The sequence below is a fragment of the Copadichromis virginalis genome, linkage group LG20 (assembly GCF_057382275.1).
Source record: "Copadichromis virginalis isolate Kocher_CV1m ecotype Utaka linkage group LG20, C_Virginalis_male_GT1.1, whole genome shotgun sequence".
NCBI classification, from domain to species: Eukaryota; Metazoa; Chordata; class Actinopteri; order Cichliformes; family Cichlidae; genus Copadichromis; species Copadichromis virginalis.
In genome coordinates this window covers 23,568,852-23,589,568 of record NC_140637.1, presented here as the reverse complement: position 1 = coordinate 23,589,568, position 20,717 = coordinate 23,568,852, and the positions used below count along the sequence as shown (strand labels likewise).

General features: G+C 39.1%; 1 protein-coding gene across 1 annotated transcript in view; it reads right to left on the bottom strand.

Moving 5' to 3' along the window:
- Window positions 1-20,004, bottom strand: part of opn7b (opsin 7, group member b) — a 124,585-nt gene extending 104,581 nt beyond the window's left edge. Inside the window, exon 1 of the mRNA XM_085443396.1 lies at window positions 19,677-20,004. The gene's annotated coding sequence lies outside the window, so the exon portion shown is untranslated. The remainder of the gene's footprint in view (window positions 1-19,676) is intronic.
- Between the last annotated feature and the right edge of the window lie 713 nt (window positions 20,005-20,717).

Sequence of the window (20,717 nt, the reverse complement as noted above, 5' to 3'; positions counted from 1 at the left end):
GCACAGCCGCACTATTCTCATGTTGCAGAGTGAAGAAGTCATTTATTATAGCATGCAGTGACCCAGAGGAAGGCTTACACTGAAGAATCTAATTTTGGTTAATCAAATGGCTACAATGGAGAAAAGCTACACCTCATTTGCATTGTCTGTTGGCTGATCCACGGTAATGGAGTGAAAGCTGCAGAACATGTGCATGCCAAAAAGCTTCAAGAGAGATAAAGTGCTGGCAGGATGCCAGTGCTTGGTCATAAATGTAATTTACACCCACCTCAAATCAAGGTCAGACATCTATAAAAAAAATATTTCACCGATGTTTCACTTCTAATTTCAGACCCTTTCTAAACTCCCTTCTAATTACTTTACAAGCTGGGTTATATTCAAAATTGTGAGTTCCATGGCAAAGGAAATAGGATTTATGGTGACGAACAGCTTGATCCTGAATCTTGATATGAAACTGACCAAAGGAAATGAAGTAATTGATAAAGGGGGGCAGAAGGGAAGAGATCATTAGACTGATTCAGTGGCAGATTATTTCTTGGACAGATGCTGACAGAATACTGAAATAAACACATTAAACTAGACTCTTGAGACTGCTCATTGAGTAGATTTACCAAAGTAAAGCCATTGACTTCCAAGCATTTGCTGTACCTTGAATCCAGGGCTGTAACCAGGGAATTACTGAGGTCCAGAATTTTGCTTCTTGATGCGTCATATTTCAAATTTAGCACCTGTTGTCCAATAAAAAATGGATAAGGCTATACTTCTAAAGAGACAAGGTCCTAGAGATGCAATATAATCAAAGCCAGAAATTTAGAAAAGTCTGAGGGACTTTATTTTACACAGTTTCCCACTTTAGCTGGAGGAGCTGTTTATGTAGAAACATGGAAGATGAGTGTTTTTTGTATAAAACAAGGAAATAAAGTAAACCTTAAAAAGTTATTTATTCACTTGAGATTTAAGTAGCTCAAGAGCAAAAGTTATTCAATGTCTTTGACCCTACTCATTCCCTCCTGGCATCTAAACCAACCAATTATCATTCCTCATGAGTCATGCGTCAACCTAACCCTCTAAATACAATCAAATTAGAGGCACTGTGGAACAGGACATAATTTAGGAAAATTCCTGTTGAGTCTTTTCAAAGTAAAAGCTATCTCAATCCAGATGGATTATTTACCAGGTAGCTGAGGGAAAATATATATCCACAATGACAATGTTACAGTTCCACTATACCTGAATAGAGCACTCACTCACAGCTTGTCACATACGTTGGCTAATAAAAAAAACTTTGAAAAACTTTTATTTAAGAAATTATAGTCCATTTCAACATAAAAGACCCCCCCCCCCCCCTCCCCCACAAAAATTCAGTCATTGGTGATTGGAACACAAATAAGCTGTTGTTCCAATGTTAGCACGAGTCAAATCTTAAAACACTGGGTACCCTTTTTGCAATGTACAGTCCAATGGATTTCAGCAGAAGTCTATCAGATGTTGCCTTAGGCAACTGTTCTCTACTCGTAGTGTCAATGTTACAGTGAGTGTTGGTTAAAAGAAAGCCAGGAAAAAAGGCTTGCGTTTGTTCAAAGTTGTGACAGGATGCATTAAACTGAAACTATGATGCGTTTGGTTGTCTAGTGAGGAATAATTTCATTGGGAACAATCCTTTCATTCAGTCAGCATTTGTATCCTGCAGCCCAAAGACCAGTCTGTAGTCAGTGCATTAAAGCAAAATTATTAGTGGCCATGAAGATCTGTGTTAGACAAAAACAATGCTTGTCTAGTTTCTTATTGAACTTATCTGACATTAATGTATGCACTGTTTTCATGTTGTGTTAAATGAAGATACTTATTACATATAGGGAGAGAGTTAAATGTCTACAGGTGGATGGTAGGATGAAGGTGGAGGGGGTGTGAGAGAACTGTCAGATGGAGAAATTTGAAACTTTGCAGCCTAAAAACAACACCAAATTGTAAGGCCCGAAGAAACTGCATGTTACCTATGTATGAAGCAGTGCAGCTTGGGATGTCTGCCTGAAAAAATCTTCAGGCTCACTCCATTTTGAATATCCAAATACAAACTGTTTAACCGCCAAAATACAAGTCAATAAACATCACAAATGTAGTGTAGCGTTGTTTTTGAAACAATCTAAGAAGCCAAAGGAAAATAGATCATGCAGCTCTGACCTCTCTGTTACTGTCGTTAAGAGCTTTCACTACAATGTGAGGAAGTGATATTGCTGAAAAACTGATAGAAAAAAACTAAATGTCACAGCTTGCCTTGGCAGACCGTGTTTAGGGTCGAAGAGGACCCAAATGCAGACACTTAGAATAAAACTATAATTTCACAAAAGGCGAGCAGTTTATTTGTGGCCGGGAAAAGGTACAAAGCAAAAGGCAGAGGTAAACTGAGGCAAACCTAACTAGAACTAAACTGGGAAAACTAAATGCTAAACACAATAGACAAAGAATAAAACCTTGAGCATGATAAGAACCTGGACATGGAAAAACCTGGATAAATGATGGCAAGAACTCGACAGAGGACTTAAATAAACAGAAGGGTAATGAGGGAAGTGGAAACACCTGGGGAAACACAGCTGACACAAATGAACACTGCTCGCACTACAGGCTTGCTTGTTGTTCCTAGAGTAAGTAGAATGGGAGGGAGAGCCTTCAGATTTCAGGCCCCTCTTCTGTGGAACCAACTTCCAGTTTGGATTTTAAGATTTTAAGATTAGGCTTAAAACTTCCCTTTTTGCTAAAGCATATAGTTAGGGCTGGATCAGGTGACCCTAAATCCTCCCTTAGTTATGCTGCAATAGGCATAGGCTGTCGGGGGATTCCCATGATGCATTGAGTTTTTCCTTTCCAGTAACCTTTCTCACTCACTATGTGTTAATAGACCTCTCTGCATTGAATCATATCTGTTATTAACCTCTGTCTCTCTTCCACAGCATGTCTTTATCCTGTCTTCCTTCTCTCACCCCAACCAGTCGAAGCAGATGGCCCCGCCCCTCCCTGAGCTTGGTTCTGCCGGAGGTTTCTTCCTGTTAAAAGGGACTTTTTCCTTCCCACTGTCGCCAAAGTGCTTGCTCATAGGGGGTCATATGTTTGTTGGGTTTTTCTCTATATCCACTATTGTAGGATCTACTGTACAATATAAAGCGCCTTGAGGTGACTGTTGTTGTGATTTGGCGCTATATAAATAAAATTGAATTGAACTGTATTGAATTGAACATGACACCACAGAGGAAGCAAAACTAAACACACTGAACATGGAAACAAGACTTTCAAAATAAAGCAGGAAACATGGAGACACATGAACTGGAACATGCAAGCTTGACACAAGAGACAGAGAGAGGGGCAGGAGAGGAGGAGGGACACAGAGGAGAGAGACACAAGAGGAACCTACACAGACAAGGAGATAATACATGATAAACAGAAAAAGACTCAAGTAGACATGGAGGATAACATAAACTAGACTAAACTTCAACTAAGACGAACTAATAATAACCCCTGAACTTAACCTTATCTCATAAGTAATCAAAAATGACAAAATAACTCAAAATGCTGGGTCACAGACCCAGCCCCTTGACACAAATATTCCCCTTTGAAATTGTCACAAGGCAGATGCTACTGTCACTCAAAGAGCACATTTATCCACTCAGATCTGATTATCTGTCTGTCAAGCTCAGTTATTCTCCACTTAATTCTCTGACTCTCTGACTATTCATAAACAGTAAATATATAAATTTGTCTTAACCTTTTAGATGCTGCAAACAGAGGATTCTCAATTCATGTTAGTCACAGAAAGTAGGAAGTAGCGGGAGATTATGAGACTTTGTGGCTCGGTCAAATGTCTCAACAGTTTTATGTAGATAAATAGAGTCTAAACATGTTTGACACTGTATCTGAACTTGTTAAGTCAAACCTAAGGAGTAAAACAATACACTGGTGAAATCATATTGACTATGTGCATGAGAAAATGCTAACTTCCTGGTTTGAGACCGGATGTGGGGTTGTGCATTTCCGGCAGCTTTACTTTGCGGTCAATCGCTACTGCGAAGATATACTCCAAAATCATGTCCAAAACTCGAAAACGGAAAGATTGCGTTAAGTTACAAAGAGCAGAAGGTGGGAACACTCACTGCTGTTGTGTCATAAAAAATCTAATGATCAATTTTGACGTTTAAAGAGTTTAGATCGATCAGTTGTTTACATCACTCAACAGCAGAACTGCATTACTGCAGCAGAAGACACATCGTCCACATTCAGAAGCACATCTCTGTATAGTGACTGGTCTTATGATTTAAACAGGCAAATGTTCAGCATTCAAACTACAGGTGAAGAATAGTCAAACCAGATGTTTCCCCCGTTATGTCGATATCAGCTAGTCAAGTACACAGCTACACAGCATGTTAACAAACCGTGAAAAAAGCCACACAAAAAATGAACGATTGCTGGTAACGGTTTCTATACATTAGTATTTATGAAGGGTATGTTGTGACTTACCTTCAAAATTACAGCGGTCCCTCGCTATAACGCGGTTCACCTTTCACCTCGCTGTTTCGCAGATTTTTTAGTGCAAGTTTGCACGTTTTTTTACGTCACATTGTGTCCTGCGACCAGACGATCTCCTCCGTGACGTCTCTCCCGTACAGTACAGAATCGCTGCATCGATCGCTAGCAGTGTGACTCTGAAGTGCAGTACTGTATGTCCACAATGTCCACGAAACGTTTTGTACCGTCAAAAAATAAAATTGGCTACTTGATTTCACCTATCGCTGGTTATTTTTAGGACATAACACCCGCGATAAACGAGGGACAGCTCAGAAATATAACATTTGAATCCCTTTTCTCTTTTGCTCTGAGGCGCGGGGCAAAAATATCGACAAGTCGATGAACATCATTTACAGATATATTGGGTAAATACCCAAGACATCTATAGAAATGTAAATCGCCGCTTGATTCATTCATTTGCTTAACTTGCTTTGGACCTTAAACCAGGCGCGAATAGGACACCGGAAACAAAGCTCCCCACAGGAGTTTCCGCACCGGAAGTAGCATATGCTAATGTGCACATAGTCAATTAGTGTCACTGTTATTTTGTATTGAATTGTAGCCTCATATGAATTTTGATCCATCCATCCATCCATTCGGTTCCGCTTATCCTTTTCAGGGTTGCGGGGGGCGCTGGAGCCTATCCCAGCTGTCATAGGGCGAGAGGCAGGGTACACCCTGGACAGGTCGCCAGTCTGTCGCAGGGCCAACACACAAGGACAGACAACCATTCACACTCACATTCACTCACAAATTCACACTTAGTGGCAATTTGGATTATCCAATTAACCTATCCCCACAAGCTGCATGTCTTTGGACGGTGGGAGGAAGCCAGAGTACCCGGAGAGAACCCACGCAAACACGGGGAGAACATGCAAACTCCACACAGAAAGACCCCGACCTGATGGTGGAATTGAACTCAGGACTTTCTTGCTGTGCGGCAACAGTGCTAACCACCGTGCCACCGTGCTGCCCATGAATTTTGATATGAATTGGTTTTTGTATATATGCGTTGGCGTCCTAAATGGTGCACAGCTCCAAGAGACAATGGATTGATTGGAAACATTGTATACAGTGTATATAAATGGCATCAATGACACACATATTCCTATCAATGCCCCAATGATACTGCACCAGCCAAAAGCAAATAGAGGGGGTGACACTCTATTTTCCTCCAAGCCATTGTCACAAAAGCAAACTCCACAACCTCCTTTACTATCATTTGTGACATGAATGTGCTATATTTCTTGATCCCTAAACTCCCTAAAGTGTTTTTGCTGACCACAGGTTCACAGATTTGTAAGTGCATTGCTTGAATGATGCTATATTTTGTTCAACTCACCCTTCCACAGAAATGCAAAAGAGAAGGTGGCAGTAAAATATGAGTCTCTAATGCCGGGCTCACACTGTGCGATTTTGTCAGTCGCGCGATTCAGCTCCTGCTCAAACTGTACGATTGACTCGCAGGAGTTAGAAGTTCATAGGTCACGATGCAGGGTCTCACACTATACGACCCGATGCTCGGATGTGACCTGAGTGCTCACACTGTGCGTCCATAAAAGGTCCATGAAGGTTATAACAGAAATTCTGTCGCTCCCTCTCCCTCTCCGTCTTTCACTCACACAGACACGCACACCACCACCATCAACTTTGCTAAATTGCTAATGAAAAACATTGATCAGGCAGCTGTGATTGAGCAGCAATGTCTATCCAACTATTTTCACGGTTGTTGTGGTCGTGATAATTTTGTGAGGCCACATCGAAAAGGCTCGGATGAGCTTTCCAAAGTTCTACAAGTGCCTCCATCGCTTGTGTCCAGATCACACGCTGCACTGCCGTGCTGCGCCGTCTTTTTCGCTGACATTTGTGTTTGCGCGTGCGCAGTGTGACAAACTGCGGTGACACCCTCACCTCAAACAGGTTTGAAATCCTCACGACCAAGCGATTGATGATCGGAAGCTGGTCGTGAGGTGTTAATCGCTTCTCGTTACCCCATGTATACTACATGATGCACGACATACGATGAAGGCCAAAATCGGGCCAATTGCCAAAACGGTCGCACGACTCAAAAATCCCCTCAAAATGGGCCAAAAATCGCACAGTGTGAGCCCGGCATAATATGAGATACTGGAGGTTGTATTCTTGTCTAAAATATACTGTTTATTCAGTGACTTGTATTTTTACAGTATTTTTTTGTTTTTCCACTATATAGAATAACATCATAAGAATATATCAGTCACAAGCTTTGTACAACAAACAATGTTCATTACACAAGACAAACTGTGAAAGAGTATTTTTTTTCTTTTACTTTCTCTGTGTCTGCCGCTGTGATGGTTTCTGGATCCTGGGCCATCGTAAGACCTCAGGCACCGGCGGCTTGGTGTATTTTTAGGCAGCCCTTTCTTCATCACACCTTTCTACAGATCTGACAGTTGGCTAGCTTCTCTCTGTGCTACCTTGATCTTGGCCATCATGGGAGTTACTGCTGCTGGGTACTGTTCATCTTATTGCCAAGCTTCTCAAGAATCACTGTTGCCTTGGTGTAAATCAGCTACTTTGGTTGCAGTGATGGATTGGCCTTAAAGCAGCATTCACATCTTCATGTAGTCTTGGTAGTATATAGACTCTTTAAATAAGTAAATTGTGAAATTCTGATACATTGGCAACAGTGACAGATTTCAACAACTAGAAATTACACCCCTGCTGCAGGTGGTTTTAGCACTTCTATGAATTTCTACAATTTATGGGTTCCTGGAGAATTTTGGCGTGATGACATTTATAACTTTTTCCTGTGAACACTAATTTATTTTTGCTGCCTCGTGTCAAGAATTAATCATAAAACTTAGCTGACGTATGACTTCTCCAGGCCTCTGTAGCACTTTCATGTCTCTTATCTTTACGGTATGGTGTGAAGGCTTTTTAATAATATTTTTTGTTCTGGATGTTTTAGATTAGGAAGACATGAAGTCCTGAGTACCTTTGGTAAATGCCAAATCATTAGGTACAAATAACTAGGTAATACCTGAAACTGCATAACTTTTGGAGCATTTATGGTCAGCAGGGATATTTTTTATGAGTAATTTTCTACAAAAACCCTGACGTCAGGGTTTTGTAGAAAGGTTTTGTAGTTTGCTGATAAGCTGTTGATGTCATACACCAAAAGGATCCTGCCTTATACATTATACAGGACTTCTTTGTGATTTTCAGCTTTTATTTTTATAGCATGAAAACGAGTATTTTTAGCATATTGGATACAGGCAGTCATGTTTTTCCTAAACGGTGTAGTCTTTTAAAACCCTATTCATGTGTTTGGAACAGCCAGCGAAAGCTGTTTTTCCTGACCTTGAAATGCATTTTTCCCTTGTAGAAAAATACATGTGTGGATGACTGTTTTGTGCCAGTAGGATGTCCAGTGCACAGACTGGAGGTGAAAACAGGTAGGAGGTTCATTCATATCAGCAGGTACAAAGTGAGTTATTTGTATATTGGTGGAACATGTCTGCTGCAGTGTGAGTTTTTCAACAGTTGGGTTATTTTCAAATTCTGGTTCTTTATCTGAAACTGGTGAGCATCATATTACTACATTTTTTAAAGAATTCAGAGTGTGTCACCCTCAGACCTGACACAAATGAGGTGGTTATAGGTTGATAGAAGGTGTGGGGTGGTACTGGGGATTTGGATCTGTGTCAGACATGAAAAGGGAATGGCAAGAGGGAGAATAGCACAGAGATGTAATATAATCTTTCAGAGGAAAAGAATGTGAGAGATGAAGAGGCGACACTGTAAGATATGTGGACTGTTCTACTAAGTGCTTGTCTGAATCCTAAATGAATCATCTCGAAGTTTACGGCAATGGAAAGCCTGTGTGCATAACGCATGTGGGAGTTTGCAGTGCACAGAGTTTCTCCACCTGAATCTGGTATTCTTGGTTTTATATATTTAATCTTATAGGTGTTGCTGATGCTTTGTTCTGAATGACTGGAGGGAGGATTATGAAAGACAACAAATGGGTACTTCCCATTTTTGTTGCCATGGATGCATCTTGGGAACAAATTTGTTGCTGTTGCAAATTGATTTTACTTGAGTGATTGGACTTGCTTTTCTTTGAAGATGGCAAAGTAGTAAATATTTAAATATATCCATATGTATGTGTGCGTGTGTGAGAGAGAGTATTTCTGTTTGTGTGTGTGGATATGGATTTACAGATAGAAGAGAACTGAAAACCAGACAAAAGACACATACTAAAAGGATGCTACATGCTCCAGCTGTAAAGACATGATAATCAGTTCTAAATCCAACAGTGTGTTGATTTTGTTATACTTGCTGGCTAGGTTGTTGGATATGTCTATTCAGCTTGCCAACTTAAATGTGCTTGCCTAACATTAGTGTAGGCACATTTTAATAATCACATATAGACAATATATGACACACGCTATATGAAACACAGTAATATAGTTATTGTATTGTAGCTTCTTAAGTGTGGGAGATTACAGCACCATATTTAAAGAGGAACGGAGACAGACATCTGGCAAGTATGAACACAACCTATTAAATTACCAATATAACTCAGTGTGTAAATGTGATGGAATTTAGCACACAGGTGTGTGTGTGTGTGTGTGTGTGTGTGTGTGTGTGTATGTGTTTTTATTTATGCATTTGCTAGTGTACTGGTGTATGTGTGCAAAATCATGTTCATGTTGTCCTTATAGTCTAAGCTGAGAGTGACAGCCTCATACATAATGCGTTAAGAACATGAGGATAAGGATAGTTGACATTTGGTTGCCCCCCCCCTGGGGGGGACTACGCTCTCAGATAATCACACATGGGTATTAATACACACACACACACACACACACACACACACACACACGTTGCTGTACATAAGCCAAAGTATACAGTATTTCTCATCCGGGTACTGTAAATGGCAGATGTTCAAGTCAGAGTCAAAGGCTGGATTCAGCTCTGTGTAACCGTATTAAACAATAGCTGATTAAACAGCTTAAAGCACAGTGTGCATGCAGCATGGGCTCATGTGTCTACAATGCTTAGTGAAATGTGAGAGTTACAGTCAAATATGTATAATTCAAGCATTTTTAATTCTTATTCTTTGGTTGCAATTACGACACAGTTACATTTTTTTTTTTCGTTTTTATAATATTTGTCCAGAATGTAAAGTGTAGCCACACTGCATCAGTTATGGTATTTAGACCAGCATGTTACATAAGTTCATGTTGTCTACTGAAGCATATACAGTACATAACACACATAACTCGGTGACACAGACATGTAGGAAGCAGCTGCGCAGCCAGGGCTTACTGCTGCAAGAACACTTTTATTTTTAAACCGTCTGTTTATTTCATCAAGAGGAGATCAAATGTGGGGAATGATATGAGCATGTCACAACAAAACTTAAAGAGCTGTCTGAACATTTTAGATTTATGTTTGTCAGTCATTTACCGGTTTACTGTTTTGTATAGTTAACTAAAACCGTGCGTTGGGTGAACACTTTTGATTATAGAGTTGTAAGGTTAAAGTTTGTGCCAGAAAAGATTTTTATTTTCAACCTTTGACTCACCTGAGTTAATCTCCTTGTAATGTGAGTAAATTTAATTTTAAAAAGGCAACACAGCACATGAATATTGTGCCACTTGCGATAATGTCAATATTGCACCATACTAAATACATCAACACTTAAGTTGTGTTCGCGCTGAGGGCAATTTTTAATAGCCAGGGAACTTGTGACTATGGGCGAGAGAACCACAAGAGAAGGGAAGTGGGTTTGGAGCTGAACTCGATTAACAGGTGAATATCAGCTTCAACTCAAGTCGCAATTTTGCTTTTCAAAAAGAAAACTATGCTCAAGAAAGGCTGTAAAAAAAAGAAAGACAGAAAGAAAACAAAGGCTGTACGACAAGCCGAGGAATTTCAGAAGAGAACGGTATACATGCGAATGGTGTGACGCAGTGTTTAGAGAAAAAAAATTAAAAGATACCCTCCACTAAAGGTGGTTATAGTGTGAGCATTAGGCTGAGAGTTGAACGCCCTAATTTGACACAGTTGGGTATTTAAGGCATTTACCATTGTCATAATTAGTACCAGTATAGTCTGGTACTATTTGCCCTCAGTGAAAACTTTACCTGTGACATCCTCAAATCCCAATTAATCTCTTAAGCCCCAAGCCTACCTGATCTCCTGCTTTTTGCCCCCGTATCAGGGGGCGTTGGGGCTTAAGAGGTTAAAAATGATACCAATTAAAGAAACATGAAAATTACTTCTGTGCTGTTTAAACTCTGAAATGACTGTGAACACAGAAGCTTTTTTTTTTATGTTGTACACAGACCATTTAATGTGGGCAATTACTGTGGCCACAGTCTCAGCCTGGTAGATAGAATTTAATTCCACATCACATGATCTGTTTTTGTAAAGCTAGCAAGCAAGACTGTTTTTTCAGTCAACTTTATGAACATTGTGTAACCTGGAAATTTTTGTATAATAATTTCAATATAGAATTGAATACACGAACATACCAAAAGCCACTAAGCAGCCACTGAAATTCCTCATGGATTTCTTAAATTCACTGACTACAGCAACCATTAGGTTAACAATTCACAGTATAGGACTGACTGAACATGTGAGTCTTTATACTGCAGGCAGTAGTTGGCTGATGCTATTACTGTAACTCTGCAGAGTTTTGGAAAACTAAACCCATAACCAATTTGCAGCTACACAGCTGAGTAAAAACATTCTATTTGGACATCTAACTCTGATTAGCTGCTCCTAACAAAACAGCTTAAATGGTTCAATGCTGGAAATTACACAATTCTAGGGGAAGCAAAAAGAAATTGCTAATGTTTTGATGAGAAAGGGAGAGAGCAATTGGCATTATTTCTTTATTCAGGGAACCATTATGATCTGATTTTATGCTGAACGTGAGCCTGTGAAACAGCAGGGCACAGTCAAAGGAGCTGGTTACCTTGCTCAGAAGTTGGATTCCGACTGTTGCCTGCAGCTCTTCATCTACACCTCAGTGTGGAAGGTCCTTCTTGTTCCACTTCACCCTGCATCATCTTAGACTGATTCACTGTTAAAATTGTAGAAAATGCCAGTTTTTTTGTTTTGTATGCAGTTTCAGTGATATGAGATCGCTTACAAACACACTGCAAAGTTTCCCTCTGACTACTTCATAATACAAATGCTTTTAAATATAGCTGTTGTTAAATGTGTTCAGCAAGATTTCTTTTGAAATCCTGACTGTTTAATTAGCATGACTAAAAACATTTTGTATGAGAGACTTCAGCTTGTAGTACTGTAAATTTTGCAGCATGTTTATGATAGCAGCATATTCTCAATCACTCTTTGGCAACAGTGTAAGTTTATTTAGTCAATAATTTAATTTTGACATTTTAATTAAATTTCATTCATTTTTTTTATTTAATACTTATTTAATCGTAATTTGCAAATTTAATTTTAAAGACTTTAAAATTAATTAATTAGTTAATTAATTAATTTTTTAAAGAATTTAGTTAAAACTCTTTTCTCATCCAGATAATTTCAGGCAAGGCCTTGCATAAACAACATACTGCAGCCTTTCGCCAACTAAAAATATCTGGTGGCATTTGCATGATGAAACAAATGGATACAGCTGGACTGTTGAGCAGCTAGACTTCTCTATCAGAAAATAATGGGACAACATTCCTCTCCCAAAAGTCCAGCAGCTCAGTACCCAAACATTTACGTACTGTTGTTAAAAGAAAAGGGGAAGCTAAAGATGGGCAAACATAGCTCTATTTTTGAGACATGTTGCTGTCATCAAATCGAAATGTCCCTACTTTTTTTTTTTCTTTCTTCAAATGGTGCATTTTCCCAGTTTAAACATTTGACATCTTAGTCACCCTTTCTATTATTGCTCGGTAATAAAGTGGTAAAAGTAGGGTAACAAGGCAAAAATGAAATCTAAATAATTACAGCTCAATTACCAAAGTAATAACCACTGAATATCCAAGTATCGTGGCAGCAACAGTGGTCACATTTGAGTAACATTACACTAAAATGAATATAACTGGATAATAAAGGGCCAAAAACTGGGTGTAATAATGTGGCTGCACTGCTCGGTAATAAAGTGGTGATAGTAGAGTAACAAGAATGTCATAATGTGTGATTTCTAAGTTATTACCACTAATTACCTGTGGTAGTTTCTGTGTGATAATCAGGAACCACAGCTGCAAAATTGCCTTTAAAGTGATGCACACTCACTATTGACTTAATTAAATCTAAAACCGTGGTAAAAAAAATAAAATGTTCTGTGTACTTTTTTTTTTCAGCCATAGAAGCACATCATCTAACGTGTAAATCTCTAACATCCACTGAATCAAGCAGTCTCCTTCTGTGTGTGTTGCTGTACTTTTTCTGAGAACCGATTATCCAGGCACACTGCTGGGGACTCAAGTAAGTGCACCCTGAAGTTAGAGGTCGGCGGTCTCATTTTAGGTGCCTTTTCGCTGTTGCTAGGCAATGGGTGTAGCCTGTCACTCTAGTTGCTAGGCATCATCACAATCAAAGGCAAATAATTTCATGTGATGATGTCACACCTAGTATTGTAGGATATGGTAACTCAGAGAAGTGATTTTTTACTAAGCGTTTTAAAGAACCATTACTACCTCAATGAGTTGTCAATGAGTTGTCACAGCTACTGTCAAATTACAGCCACTCAATGTCAATTGTTTTATTGGCGGGCATTTGACTCTTGCCTTACACAGTGTATATTCAGCTTTCAGAGTGTTAACATCTGATGAGAAGCAAGAAGTGCAATGTGTCTGCCTTCAGCAAACATTAGGTGTAAAATGCATGCAAATTATTACCAATTCAATAACTGATATTCATTGTAGGTTGGAGAATTGAGAGGCTTTTCCTTGTGTTTGTTTTTACTTGAGCCCGCAGCTGCAACAGAGCAGATAGTGAGAAGCAAACATGATTTCCCCATGCAGCAAAAGTAAAAAGTCAAGACATGGTTAATGAATCACTTTGGTAACTCCAAACTGGATTCACTCAATTAATGCTGTTAAACTGCATTCCTACACACAAGTTGCAGATTAGGACACTAAATTGCAAAGAAATGCTTCTTTGGACACACTGAGGAAGTCAAGAAATTCTTAACTTTTATTAGCTCTTTGTGTTTGTCCTTAAAATGCAATTTCATATGGTCCACATACAAAGCATAGAGTAGAGATAGTGCTGCGTACAAGGAAAAGCTAAGGATTTCAAATGAAGTAGTCTATAAATAGACTAAAGAGAGAAAAAAAGGGTCTTTTTGATGTAAATTGGGGTTCTCAGCCGTTCTGTGTATTTGTAATGTATTAAACTCTCAATGTGGTAAGAAACAATTGAGAATGAAAGCAAAGAGGGTATTGTGCTCTTCGGTGTCACATTATCCCTTGGGCATGTCCTGTGATTTCTGCTGATTTGTGCTGGGAAGAAGGGGAAATCTTTGACAAAATTGTTATGGTCTTTAGAAGCTCTGAGATCAGACTCCAGCTAAAAAAGCTCTTTGTAGAAAACTATGTGCTTTACACTTGTTCTGATTCTCATAATGCCCTAAGCAGCATTTTCCAACTTTCTGTTTAAGACATTCTTGAATGAAGCTGGGATTTGTGGTCTGTTGTTTATATGGTTTTGTATTGGGTTTTATTTATTTTTGGTTTTTAATTTGGAAAAGCAGTGAAGAGCAGTGTTATTGGAGGGCCAGATATGTAAAAGATTTATTTTATTGATCCTGTTATTTGGTTTTAAGCCTGTAAAATTTCATATAAAGGATAAAGATTATAAAAAGACTGTGCGATAAATAATTTTGACCTTTATTACTTTGACTGTAAGATAATAAATATTATTGCTGCATTAGACCAAACAGAGTAATAAAAAAAACAAGTTGCCGTTCTATCACCCAAGACTTGGACTGATTGTAATAACACAAAAACACTGCACAGTAGACTGTCCGTATACACTGTAACTGACTAAATGCAATTATAATTCAATTATACCAATGTAGCTAATTATGGTAGAAGCATATTAAGATGTACTAATACATCAACTACTAACAGTAGATTATCATTTAATTTCCTGTCAGATTCTCAAACATTCATTCTGCATCTTCATTAAATGTGCAAAAAGATGAAATTCAAATGACAGACATCAAGTTAGCAAAAGTAAATGAAACATGATTTAGTTGGCCCACAGCCACACGCTTGGTCTTACTAGTTAATGCAGTGGTTCCCAAATTAATTTTTGCTGGGCCCCCCTTTGTTTTACAGAAAAATGTTTGCGCGCCCCCCCCCCCCCCCCCCCCGCACGCGCACACACACAAACGCACGCTAACACTAACGCACGTACGCTAACACTAACGTACGCTAACACATCCTCCAACCACACACACCCATATTTTGCTCAATTGCGGTTTATTTCACACCTCAAATATTTAGTAAACAATTAAGCAAATACAAGTAATCTGCAGGTAGTAAGAAAATAAACTACTAACTCTTTTACGCTACGTCCGCACCTACACGGGTACTTTTGAAAACGCAACTGTTTCGTCCACACGTAAACGGCGTTTGGAATCACCGAAAACTGAGATTTTTTAAAACTCATTTTTTGCGTTTACGTGTGGACGAGGAATACAGAGTTCGTCATGCAACGTTAAAGGTATGCGCCTTTTTTCACGTCAGCTGTGCGCCACGTTATTGTTTACATGAGATGAATTGCAGAATGGCAGATAGTCAGATTAACAGTATTTTGTCTCTATCTGCAGGTTTTACACGCTTACATATAAACACGCAGTTACTGTCCCTCTATTTACAAAGGCAGAAGCATCATGGTGTAATTATTTTACGTGTAGTTGGGTTTTTTTTCTGTGTAATAATATTCAACATTGCTATCAATACATTTATCAAAAAAAATGTCTCTCTGTGCAAAATGAGTCTAAAAACATAAACAGCTGTGGGATCCTGTTTGGAGAGCCAGGCGCGTGCTCCCGACGCAGGGAAAACCAATTCTGCAGGGGAGACCTGGCACTTGTGCAGGTGAAACCAAAGGGCAGATATGCTTCACCATATTTTCAAGTCTTTGGCTTAGAATGAAGTTGGTTTGGAAACATATTCTGCGATGCTTCATCTCCTGCTTTGCGTTTGTGTGGGGCGCTCCATGCTAGCAGTGTCCAAGTGTTGTTTTTGGGGTTTTTTTCCCTTTTCATGCCGCCCCCACCCCGCAATGGCTCTGCCTAGGGGGCGGGCCCCACACTTTGGGAAGGTCTGAGTTAATGGATCAATGAGCCTTTCCGCCAGTTTGTGTGTGAACATAATAACCACATGTGTGGCTTTCCACTGGAAATATGATGAATCTTCATTCATAATGCACTCCTATACACCGTCAGTGACCTCTTCCACTTACATCTCACCATAAAAACAAGGGTAATAAGGCTTTTTTTGAGTGTGTGCGTGTTCATGTGTGTGTGCATGCACTCTTTATTCATAATCAATGACGTAACCTTGACTATCGTTCTAGCATGCTAGCACTTTCCCCAACTAAATAGATTACATTAATTTGTTCTGGCAACTCTTCAACCCATTTTAAAGGAAAGATGTAAAATAACAGGAGCAAATAGAGTAAAAAGTAGTAGTCCGGAAACATCAGGACACCAACATGATGTAATCACCTTGAAGAAAGAGCAGATGTGGTGAGTGGTCAATATAAAATATCACCTTCCTAATACAAAGGTACTTGGGAGTTCTCCTTCATCTGCTCCATAAACCTGATTTATTGTGGACTCAGCCTTTCACACCCACTGGTACGTCACTGCAACCCGCCTTCCCTCCCACATTGATGTGGAAACTGATGCTTGAAATGACACCTCCATAAAGTCACAGAGTGCGACTAGCTGGGTTATATCATGGGTTATAAATAAATAAAGTCAGAGTCAGATGACACATACATACACGCATTCATCCACACACGCTAAACATGTGCCACAAATAGGTGTATACTTTCATAATAAGTAGGGCATCAACCAGCGATTATTATGAGGATCTTAAATGTCAGAAATGAAAGACAAAAAGATTCACCATTCACTGAAGTCAAAGGGATGTCTTCATAACTTCATGTTAGACCTGCAACTAATAGCTCAATTTTTAAGATTAAAGAATCATTTGGTCTTTAAAATGTCTGAAACAAAAACAAGGTCACAAAGATCTTTGAGGATTCATAAATAATTTCTGATAAGGCTGAAATTCTTGCCAGTCTGAACAAGACTTTCATTTTCTCTGATTCTCTTAACATTACTTATCAGATTCCCTCTAATGTTTGCTCTAATGATAATATTCTCAGAAGTTATTCCTTTAATTTTCTTCCAGAGACAGTCCCACAGGTGCATAAAGCCCTCAAACATTTGGAAGCCCACAAGCCAGGAAGTCGGCAGGTCCTTTTAACCTCAAACTTTTACTTTTTAAAGCTAGCAGTGGATTTTATTACTCTGCTTTTGCCATATCTTTTTAACCCTCTCAAGGCAGGCGTTGCCGATTTGCAACAGTTAAAAACTAACAACCTGATTACCCCACATACATATTTTATTTGAGTTTTTTTTACTCAGAAGTACCACTGCAGGACTTGGTTGTGCATTAGCAACAAAAAGTTTACTTTGAGCCTGAGAGGGTTAATCTCTCTGTGGCAACTTATACAATTTATCCAGATAAAAAAACAGCATGCAACATTGAGCTTTTTATTGACATCTATAAAGCTTTTGACTCTGTGGATCAGTTTTAAACTGAAGACTTGAAGACCCATGTAGGAAGGCTTTGAATAATATCCTGTTGGGCAGATTTCAATGCAATCGCCCAGAGTACCACTTCTAGCCTCCTGGGCTCATCTGAAGATGTGCCCCAGAAATTGGTCCTCATCTCGGACTGATCTTTCTATTCATATTGATTAAAATATTTGAAATTCAAATGTCAGCTTTTTCACATAGAAGTCTACTTTGCAACTGCCTCTAGTCAGGTTGTTTAAGTCCCACTACAAATCAATACTCCACAGAATTCCCAGTTTGATTTAAAACCCTGCATTGTTCTCAAATGCTAAACCTTCCACTGAAATTCACTGAAACTTTAATTTATCAGTACTTTTTATGTATCTCAGATATTTATCATGTTCATTTTTAAAATCACTACTGTGGCTACGTAGTGTTTTGTTTGCCTCTGCTGATATCTTATCAGTGGAGGCGTTTGTGGTCCTTGAATTCTTAACATTAATCTTTTCCCATGTCTGATCCTCATCATTACATATACAATTACCAGCTACTGACAGTTGAGATTAATTAATACTGTTTCAAAGGTGTCAGTTATGTGAAGGGGGTGGAAGCTGGGGTATATATCCTATTAGACACAGTCATTCCTTGGAGAGCTAAATGTGGGTAAGTGATAGGACCTAAGAGATTTTTGAAAAGAGACAAACTGTGATGGGTAGAAAGGGTCAGATGGCCATGTTCTGCAGAGGTTAGTGGAAGGAAGGAAAACCAATGCATAGGTGACAGGGATGTGGGCATAGTGATGTGCATTGGAAGTAAAGGCTGGCTCTGATCTCTAATGTTGTCACACTGCAAGAGCTGCTGAGGAATGGTTAGAGGACACACCAAAGACTTCTAGGCATTGACTTGTTTTCAGTTTGATGTATCTTCTGTGCTGTAAGAACAACCTTACAATGTGACTGCTGCTAAAGTCTTAGTGCCTAATGCTACAAGTTGCCTTTAGAGTCTTTGTTTGTTTTACAAGTCAAATATTATGCAGCTGGTTTGTATATAGCCTCCGTAAGTAATTAAATATCTTTGCTTTGCCTGTCAGGCTTTTCTAGTCTAGCGATGCTGTGATCATCAAATTAACAGATGCACAAGCGGTTAGATTTCTCCCTGTGATACTTTTGTTTTTATCTTTAGCACTAAACACCTTTGATAAAGATTTTATCGAGCTGTGATTAAATTAGAGAACCAAAAAGCTTGAAGGCAATCACATTTGATTTAGCTATTTGGGCAAGCTTTTGCGTCATACAACAGTTCAAGAAGGCATCATTGTAACTGAGCAGAATTGATTAGATAAAATCAAATCGAGTATTGTTTGGTTAGCTCATAAGATAACCAACATAAAGGATTTGTTCTTAGCCCATTAACACAAGAAAGTCTTTATTCACATTTGACCTTTCCGTGTCAAACTCTGATGGTAAACTCACCATAAAACACCAAAGCAAATAGAGTTAGACACACTGGAGTCTCAACATGAGGCACGGAGAGACAGAGAGAGATTCTGATAGATACAGCTGGCATTACTGAGGGAGCAACGTATCTTTGGTCAAGCTCCTCAGGAGAGACACTGATGATCCCTATTTATGTTTTATGAGAGTCTTCACTACAAGTACATTCACTGACACAATTTACAGACACATCAACCGGGAAATCCGAGTCGCATGTATGGCAGGGGTACATTTTGCTCCATGTTATTCAAGGTTAATCAAAGTTTAATAGAATCTTCATCTTATAAAATACACTCGGTGTACAGAGTAAATGACTCAAAGGTGTTTTAGCCATAGCTACTGTGATTCACATGACATATTTAAAGTGACTTTAATTCAATAGATGATGAAGCAAGAAAACCAAATAACTCAACAGCTTAATCTTTTAAACCTACACTTACACGCTCATCCAGTCACCTTTTATTGCTTTAACTCCTTAAGGAAAAGAGTTACTCTTGGATGTAAGAACATATAGTAGGATTGTGTCTTCGTTAATTCGGTAATGTAAGAGCTTTGGGATTTCAGCACTTGATATAAGCAAGTCTATAAAAATGTGTGTACATGTTAAGCAGGTCAGACAATAAACAGTGAAACTTGAGCTTGGAACAAGCTTGGGACAAGCTCAAGATGTACTTGGCTACATGTAGTTTCTTTATTTAAAAAAAATATTATTCTAAATTTACAAAGCTTGTACAGCAATACTTTATAATCAGAAATTCAGTATTTGAGCAAAGAAACAGAAAACTTGTACGAGTCTGGTTACAACACCAAACACATCCAGTCAGTAAAATAAATGATCTCCTTACCTTAATGAGAGGGTATGCCAGGGTTGGCTGGGGATCATGGGTGTTGAGTCAGGTCCAGTGCAAAGCTGGTTAAATCTTCTCACACGTGTGGTAGTGCTATGAAAACCAGTAGAGTTGAACATGCATAGCCACTGGTAAACTCTGGTGTATACTACGCGCTCAAGCGCTCCCTCACCGAGTGAGCACACAAGTCGTCAGCAGCAGCAGCCCGACAGCTGTGCTCGGGGAGATCCAAGAGTCGTCAGATAGAAACAGACATGCTGCCTTGTGCTGCCGGTCTCTGCTCTCCAGCACTCTCCTCTGTCTCTCTGTCTGCAGCTCCCACTCTCTCACCAGTCTGTGTTGCTCTGCTCTGTCTCTCTCTCCCCCCTTAAATCTCGCTCTTGTACACACATGCATTTTCCACACTGCATCTGCTGCCTCGCTTTCTCTCACAAACACACACACGCGTACATCTCTCTCAATTTTTATGTTCCAGCATTTTTCTTAACACACCACGTTCTCCTTGTAGTTACCCCAAATACTCTTTAATGGTTTTAATGTCTCTATATTTTCCAATTCATTCTAGTTACTTTTCCCTCTTTACAATCTCTCCTCCCAGTATTTTTTTCTGTTATCACATTTTCACTTTTAGCCCTAACCCTTGATGTACATTGGATTTTAGAGATTTAACATACTATACAGGAGAAAGACAGAGGCACTGAAGAGAGAAAGATGAAAACAGAAAGCTAACCGTGAGAATGCAAAGGCACAATGACACACGCGCACAAAATGAATATCTTAATGTGGGGAGTTCTCGGGAGTGGACTGGGGCACAGGTTTGACTTTGAAGTGCAACTGAAAGCAAAATGTCATGCTTAATGTTCGCTCCCTTAGCACAGTTTATTGCTACCAGCAAAGTCACACTAGTGTGGGTGCATTTGCTCCCCAAGTTGCTTGAATAGAATTTCACAAGGCTGGAGAAAAAGGGGTCCCAAAAGCTGCAACAACACAGAATTTGCAGACCACACTAATTATAAACTATTTACATTTTCATACACA